This window comes from Schistocerca nitens, chromosome 11, assembly GCF_023898315.1.
Source record: "Schistocerca nitens isolate TAMUIC-IGC-003100 chromosome 11, iqSchNite1.1, whole genome shotgun sequence".
Taxonomy (NCBI): Eukaryota; Metazoa; Arthropoda; class Insecta; order Orthoptera; family Acrididae; genus Schistocerca; species Schistocerca nitens.
Window position 1 is genome coordinate 95,743,743 of NC_064624.1, and position 8,529 is coordinate 95,752,271.

General features: G+C 36.5%; 1 long non-coding RNA gene across 1 annotated transcript; it reads left to right on the forward strand.

Annotated features, from left to right (window-relative positions):
• Positions 1-316: 316 nt before the first annotated feature.
• Positions 317-3,357, forward strand: LOC126213058 (uncharacterized). Its single transcript, XR_007541062.1, has 4 exons — positions 317-387; positions 560-630; positions 752-981; positions 2,666-3,357. It is a non-coding gene; the product is annotated as an uncharacterized LOC126213058 (long non-coding RNA).
• Positions 3,358-8,529: the final 5,172 nt, after the last annotated feature.

The window sequence follows — 8,529 nt, forward strand, 5'->3', positions numbered from 1 at the left end:
AGGACCCACTGGCATGGTGGCGTGAAAATCAATATATTTTCCCAAATATGTCTAAAGTGGCGAGGGAAAAATTCAACATAGTGGCCACTTCTGTGCCATGCGAAAGAATATTTTCTAAAACTGGTATCATTATAAATGAAAGGCGCACACGGCTGAAGGTGTCCAAAGTTGAAAAACTTATATTTCTAAATATGGACAGTACTAACTCCTGAATTTCCTGTTACAGGGTACGTGTTATTTATTGTATTTAATGAGAGATTACTGGCGATTTATACCCCAAAATATGCTTTTCTTATCTTAGATGTTTGTTTCAGTAGTCGATTCGAGAGGCACACCAACACCAGCAGATGAGTCTCCGTTTAATACTTGGGATATTATAACAGTAAGGTAAGTCTAGTTTGGGTACATTTTTGGCAGATTTGATCTCCCCCTTAAAATGGAGATATAACTGTAGGCCATAGCATATATTTGTTATGCTACATTAAAAGAGTACTAGTGGTTTTGTGTTGAAGTGTTTAATGTATATTGTCGCTCAGTAAGTCAGAGCACTTTGTTCCAGTTATAGCTCCAGAAGTCAGTCACCAGCAGCAGATGTCACACAGTTATAAAATGGGAAACTTGTAGAATAAGGTACTAGTGGTTTGGATACATGTGTGCGAAATTTCACCTTTCACTTAAAGTGAAGGTACAGTTACAGTCCTTAAGAGTATACTGGCAAATGGTAACTCAAAGCTCTTTGTTTCTGTTACAGCTCCAGAAGTCAGCAGCAGCAGACGTCACACAGCTATAATGTGAGAAGCTTGAAGAATAATGTGGTAGTGGTTTGGATACATATGACATATTTCAACTTCAGTTTAAAATTGAAGTTTGTATATATTGGCAGGTGGTAACTCGGAGGTCTTTGTTCCAGTTATGGCTCCGATAGTCTTCCAGCAGCAGCAAATGTTACACAGTCCTATAGCGGTAAACTTGAAGTACAAGGTAATAGTGTTTTGCATACAATGGCAAACTTGACCTTTCGCTTAAAATGGAGGTACATTTGCACTGAGGTTAATGTTATGACACATGAATGGATTACCAGTGATGTATATGTAAATACTGGAATTTGTAACTTAGAACTTAATTTCAGTATCGGCTTTGAAATTTGGTCACTGGATACAACTATATTATCTTTCATGTTGATAGCAGCAATCATCAGATTGCAATCCAGTTAAGTACCTGTGAGGCATGAGATGTCAAAAATACTATTAGGTTATTGGTAGCCTGTGTCAAGGCATTTGGCACCTCAAAGTTTGTAAGTACAGTAGCATTTTGTTTTCTGCTTTACTTAAAAATTGTTAGCTGTAGCACCCATTCTGACATTCAATTATTTTGAATTTCAAGTTTCTTAAAATGATACTAACACCGGTTTCATGTGTGTTAACACTAACCCGTATATTATTGTTAATATATGCTGCTATTTTCCTCAGATGTTGACTGAAATTGTTTTATTGTATTGATAACAACACTTCAGCCTTTGCAAATTTGCAGTATAGGTTACCTGCTGAGAAATATTTACTGGAAGAAATGTTTCTTGAATATGACCAAAAGGAAAACCACTGAAAATGCCAAACGTGAATTGGTGAAACATCCTGTGCTCAATACTAAATTTCATTTGCAAAACACGGAAGTTTTCCTATGTTTGTGGTGGAACACAACAAATTCTCATAATTTTGCTAGTTTGTATTCAAGAAAGGGTGCCAGAAATGGAAGAGTATAATTTTTATTAAATCGGGCATTAAATGTAAGTAGGTTGGAGTACAGAAAGGGTGCAACTGGCCTTCCCCACTGTAGCCTGATGTGCTCCAACATACATTTGTACTGATGTGCAGGTGGTTATAACACTAGTATCAAACTGCATGGTACCCACTTACTAATGTGACCTACCCTTGCATGATCTGCTGCAGACAGCAAGAAATCCGCTACTGCTCTTACTACCTGTCCAACAGTTGTGGAGGATTTTTTCCCCTTGGTGCTTGCCATGACATGTTTTGCCCTCTGCCCTTAAAATCTCAATTCTTGTTACATTTTTCATCCATTTTCTATCTCCTGATGGACCTGTATTGATAAAAAACTAATCAATGCAGAAGTGATTGTAGAACTTTTGCTAGTGGCAGTGTGGAGGGGCTCTACTCTTTAAAAAATAAAATTACATTGTGGGACAGGGAATTATTATTAGATGCTTTCATGGACATTTTGTTTACTGAAAAAGTCAGTCATTATCTGAGGTATTTAAATGTTAACTTCAAATCTAAAACTGCATCAAATGATAAATTTCAGTAAGTCTTTAACAAGTTTAAGTATCTTGCTTCACATGCTGGACCCTCCAACTATAAAAAACAGTTTTGCAGAGAACAGCTATTCAGATGTTAACATCCCAGAATGTGTGTAGAAGATATCTCTTACATTGTTAGTTTCATTGTGGTCACACTCTACAGTGTAGTGTTATCAGCATACATATAGAAGTTTGAAGAACATATTAAATTAATTGCTAGACATGCCTTAAGTGAATATGTTTACTACTAATGTGAGTCAGCTAAGTAGTTGCTGCAAGTTTTTATGTTGTTTCTAAAGTGTCTTTAGACAAGGATATTTCTGCAGTTTGTTTCCTGTTCTTCTGTTGCAGATAACTACTCATATATGCAGCAACTGCTGAAGCAGCCTCTGGCAGTTTATTGAAGTTCCGTGAACAAAGTGTTGTGTGGTCTGTTTGTGTAAAGTGATAAAGAACAATGTTAAAGTGTAATTGCATATGTAATTGTGTATATATTTAATCATTATTTTTGCTAGTTGTAAGATCTATTTTCATGTAAATCAGAACATTGTATAATAGGTAACAACCGAATGAGGCAGTGTAGCTATTAACAGCACTGACCTCATATTCGGGAGGATGGGGTTCGCTCTGTCTGGCCATCCTGATTCGGGTTTTCCAGGATCGCTAGGGCAAATGCCGGGATGGTTCCTTCATCAAGGCCATGGCTGACCACCTGTCCTGCCCTTAAAGAGATCCTTTAAACATTGTGTGTATACCCATATTTTGAATTATTGATGTTTTTTGTGTTACGTTGAGATATTCTTGGATGAAATAAAAAAGTTTATACATTTGTATTTGTGGTCACATGTTAAATTACTGAGAAAATTGCAGAGTGGTTATGGCACCGAATTTCCATTCAGGTGCATTGGGATCCTTCGCCTGTTTGAACATCCTGATTTACATTTTGTGGGTTCCCTAAATTCCTTTAGGCAAATACTTTTGTTGGTTCCACTGAATAGGCCATGGCAGATTACCTGCCATTTCCAATCTGAGTTTCTGCTCAGTCTCTGACATGTTAACTATTTATTCATTCCCTTTATAATGCTGCAATGTTTTAAGTGTTCCATATCATTGTGGAAAAGTCAGAATAAAATTGATCATCTCACATGTACATACATTTGTGTTGGTTACCATTTTTTATTTTAACTTATCTTCTTTTTGTTCCCTGTACTCTTTAAGTAATTTGTTGAAAACCCATGAGCGCAAAGACGAGCACTTACTACCATTTTAGGATATATTTTATGTACAAATAAGGTAATCTCTCATGTGGCATGGTGATGTCTTTGTTGAGGTGATATTACTGTCTCATGAACATAGGTGTCTTACATAGAACATACAGAAATTAAACAGCTGTGCAGTAATCCTGTAATATATATTTTAATTTTGGGGCAGAATAGGAAACTCATCTCAAGTGATACATGTATCACATCTCCTACCCTCTCAAGAAATGTCAAAATTTGTGGCACTACTGTGAGCACAAACACTTGCTGTCTCATACATAGTATGGAAAGCTATGAAGTGTAGTAGTGTGTATGCAACATGTTAATACTTTCTAGGGATTTTAAACTTACTGAAATGCCTTGAGTATTGGCGGTGATCTAAAAATGGAACATAGTTGAGTATCTTCTCCAAATACACCCCATCACTAATGCTTGGTAGCATCATGATGAAAAAGTGTCAGTGCTGTATCAGGTCAACTTGAATACAAAGAAACTTATGTAATTTGGTGAGACTTAGCTTTGTGGCATTAGCGAGAGAAAAATGAGTTTTCTCAATTTGTACACATCCATTGCAGGCTTTCTTTCATTTAATTAGTTTTTGGCCATTGACTTTGAAACATTTTATACATAGTTTGGAGCATATCACTTTTATGCGGGAACATTGTCCAGTGTACACTTCAAACATAGGTATTGCAATTGAAGCATTTCACGGAGGTATATTTGGCATGAATACAATATGCTTACAACAATAATCATGTCAGACACTTTGTCAGTGTATTTAAATAAAAGTATAGATTTACTTACATTTGGGCCTATTAGCACTTGTGCATACTACATGAACGTTTTTGAATAAAATATGCTTTTTGTTTTCAAAGAGCTCAAGTCAGTTCATTTTCTATTATGTTAAGCAACACTGAAAAACTCTGTTAGGTGCACTCATTGCTACGTTGAGGTTGTTATATGCAAGACTTAGCCCTTCATTTTGAGTGCTCATCTTGTCTTGTTCATGAATTAGTCTTACCTATTCACAATTAGTCTTACCTAAACTGCAAAAAGATCAAAGCAGGCAGCTGACATTGACAGATGAAGTGTTTCGAAAGGATTCGTGTTATTGCCTCGTGTGAGACAGAAAAAAAGCAAAACGTGGAATCCACAGGTAAAGCATTCCCCACGAAAGGACATTTTGTATTTCCTATAGATGAATATCTTAACAGGGACTGGTAGAGTAACTTAAGTACAAAGTATTATTTCAGTTTTTACAGCACTTTACTGCAACAGTCAAGATCAGATTTCTGAAAACTTACTGCAAATTTGTATTACCTACACAATACCATTAATTCATACTCTCACAATCTGGATATCCAAAGAAGAATTGTATAAAAAGAGTGAAAAGGTATTGTAATGACATCTGAGACATTAAGCCTTATGAGTTGTTAATCAATCATTCAGCACTGGAATTCTGTATACAATAATGCCAAACATGACAGATACACAACAAACTGAAGGCTTGGACATATGCATTAGTCATTCTCCCACCACAAAATCAAAGCCCTCGCTGTAGATTAGATTAACTTGTTTTTGTCCCAGGGACCCAAAAATGAGATGATTGTCATGGATGTGCAACATGTCAAAGTATAACATAAAGCATTTGAATATAAAACTTACCACCATTGTCATCGGTCACGAGATTGTCAAAATATGTGAACATATTGCAGTAAACTGGAGCTGCTAATATGTACAGTATTAATATACTGCCAGAACAAAACATAGTTATGCACTTTTAATAAATTTATCACACACAGAATACCTCATCTTGACTGTTGTGAAATATGCTGGTAGCAGAATTTTTACTTAAGCTGGTCTAACAGTCCCTGTTACGATCTATAAAGTAGGAGTTGCCTATCAAAAAGTCTTTCAAACTTTCAGTAAACTGTGCTTTATCTGAAACAAAGTTTTTAATGGTTGCTGGAATTTTATTGAAAATGTGTGTTCTTGAATGTTGAACCCCTTTCTGGTCAAGGTAAGTGAGTTTAGATCTTTATGTAGATAGCTGTTCTTATTCCTAGTATTGATACTATGTATTGTGCTATTGGTTGGAAATACTTGCAACAAATTTCATTAAAGAATAAATATACTATAAAGCAGTGGTTAGAATATGAAGTTCCTTGAACAGGTTTCTACATGGTGTTCTTGAATTTATACCACAAACGATTTTTTTTAGGCCTACATGCTTTTACATGCTAAATACTTTTGCTCTGTCGAAGAGTTACCCCAGAATATGATCCCTTATGACATAACAGAATAAAAATAGTATGTTAACTTTTTTACATTTGTGTCTCCTACATCTGACACCATTCTAACTGCAAATACAGATTTGTTTAGGAGCTTTAGCAATTCTGTGGTAAGCCCTTCCCAACTGAATTTATTATCGAGTTATAATCCCAGAAATTTAACACTGTCAATCTTTTCGATATGCATGTCTTTATATGTTATGGGATTATAGAACCTTACGTCACGGGGTCAAAGCAGACGGGTGGAATCCGACGCTTCCATTCATCCTATGTTATACACATGCTGCAGCTGGAGAAATCGAGCAGTTTTCCAACTAGCGTACTCACACTTTCAACCATTTGACTATCTTGTAGAGGAGTAAACGAATCATTCACATTACATATATTTTTGTGTTGTATTACAAGGCAGTACACTTATTCTATTAAGTAAACAACACAAGAAATTAAGCTTCGAATTTAACCTAAAGTATTCAGTTTACATATTTCTTCAAACTTAAAAACGCACGTTGTTAACATTTTACTTAAACAGCGTTGTGGCGAAGTTCCGCGTACTTTCTGTTGCAGCTGCGAGGATAATATTTCTAATAGCGACCGATAACCTACATACATATAATATGAAACACTAATAATCGTTCTAACATCAACTAAAATATACCCGGAGTTAATTAGCTAAGGTTATGACACGATTCATACGACATTCCTGCCATTTCACACTACTCGCAGTAATACTGATAACTATTAACTAAACTGATGGATTCCAACTAGGTCGTAATTTCACTGTCGGAGTAATCGGTATTCGCTAGCGAAAAATAACTTGACAATTATTAATAACCGTTAACGATAACGGTTATCAAAGAATATCTGGAACTGTGATAACGATTACTCTAGAACAACCGATTGGCCAACCTCTACAGCCTACTCCGTAGCTCTACCTTAACAATTTAACACATACACTGCTAACACTTGGCGCACGATACGAGGTACAAACCACGTTAGGATGCACCTCTCCAAAAATCACCGATCGATTTGTAGCGTAGGTCATTTAAAAGTAATCAGTTCGCAATAGCTGCGAAATATATAGCATTTGCCACGAACTACCATAACGAGTATTAAATATTCTTGTGATAAGTACCGCAAATATTCGATACCTTACATCAAAGTCTTTAAAGAACAAGAAATACATCACTGTGGAGATGAACTCTATTTCAAATACTTTCTGACAAGACGTCACAATGCGAAATAAATGTAACTGCCAGCTGTCGGCTGCTACTGGTCGGCGAAAGGTGGGCCATACAACTGTTGCCTGGCGTCGCCAACAGATGGCAGGGCGGTAGTTAGTCTTTTGCTCACGGCAGTACGTGTTGGTGAACTATGTAGTATTAACACCTGTATGCAAGAACATCGACTTCTTTACTGATACACTAAGGGTCAGACTGATGAAATATAAACCACTCTTAGTTTAGGCGAATTAAACAGCATTTCAAATTAAATAAAAACATGGCTATGAAATATGTTTTTTTCTTTTTGATGCACATCCTCTCCCGAAACAATGTCCATATCATTCTGTTTCTATGGGGAACATATACGTTTTGACGATCCTCACATTGGAGTCTTTCTCGCCGTCTCCGAACGTTTCGGGAATTCAGTTCCCACAAGTATCGTAACACAAGACTCCTTTCTAGCGTAACAGGGAAATACTCGAAGTCTCCCATCGCCTTTAATATCCACATTTCTCAGTCCTTTCACTAAATTTGTAGTAGTTGTCTGTTCACCTAAACGCAAAATATTCGCAAATGCACCACTAAATGTACCCTTCAGAAAACGCTGTTTCTTCTTTTCATTTGCAGTCTTCGTCCAGTAACAAAGAATCTCTTCAGAGGAGAAAAATAAACAAGATATGAAGATCGCAGAAGACTAGTAGCGTTCGGTGGAATGCAAATGAACTATGTGTTCTTTTCTCACAAAGTTCTGAAGTTTTCATTGAGATTTGAGAAGAGAGAATATTTCAAGTATTAATCTCCTTCCTTCCTTATTTGAGGCAAACATGAGGAAGTGAGTTTGAATTCAATTGTCAATCAACTCTGTTCTAGCCACCCACTCTGCTGCGTTTATTTGCGTTCCAGGAGGTGACTGTATATCCAGTAAGTCCATTTTGGTTTACGTTTATCAATAAGATAAGGCGGAAGGAATTCTCCTGCTGCATTCCCCAACAACATAAGAGTGAAGCACGGTCTTGAGGTGTCCTCAGTTTTCTCAGGACGTCGACATGTCCAACGAAATAAGAGCTCTCTTTTGCTGGTATGTCATGAAACACATTTTCATCAAAACTGTAAACTTTTCAGCAGGACCGCCTTTAACCTCGGCTTTGTATTTCTCTATAAAAGATATTGATTACATTCTCATTTACAGCAGCACCCTTCGTTTAAATATTGATTGTAAATTTGTGAGGCAGTTCAGAACTATGTCTCTCTAAAAATGCCTTTCCCCAGGCCAATTCAAGCATATTATCAGCAAGGCAGTCTACTGTTCTTTTTCAGGTAACATGATTTAACCATGCACCTGAAGTCAGATATTGATATTGGAAGAACCGCATCACTGACACTGATACAGTCTTTGACAAAACATCTCTCTTCAGTCTTGGTAAGAACAGTGGGCCTTCCAGCTT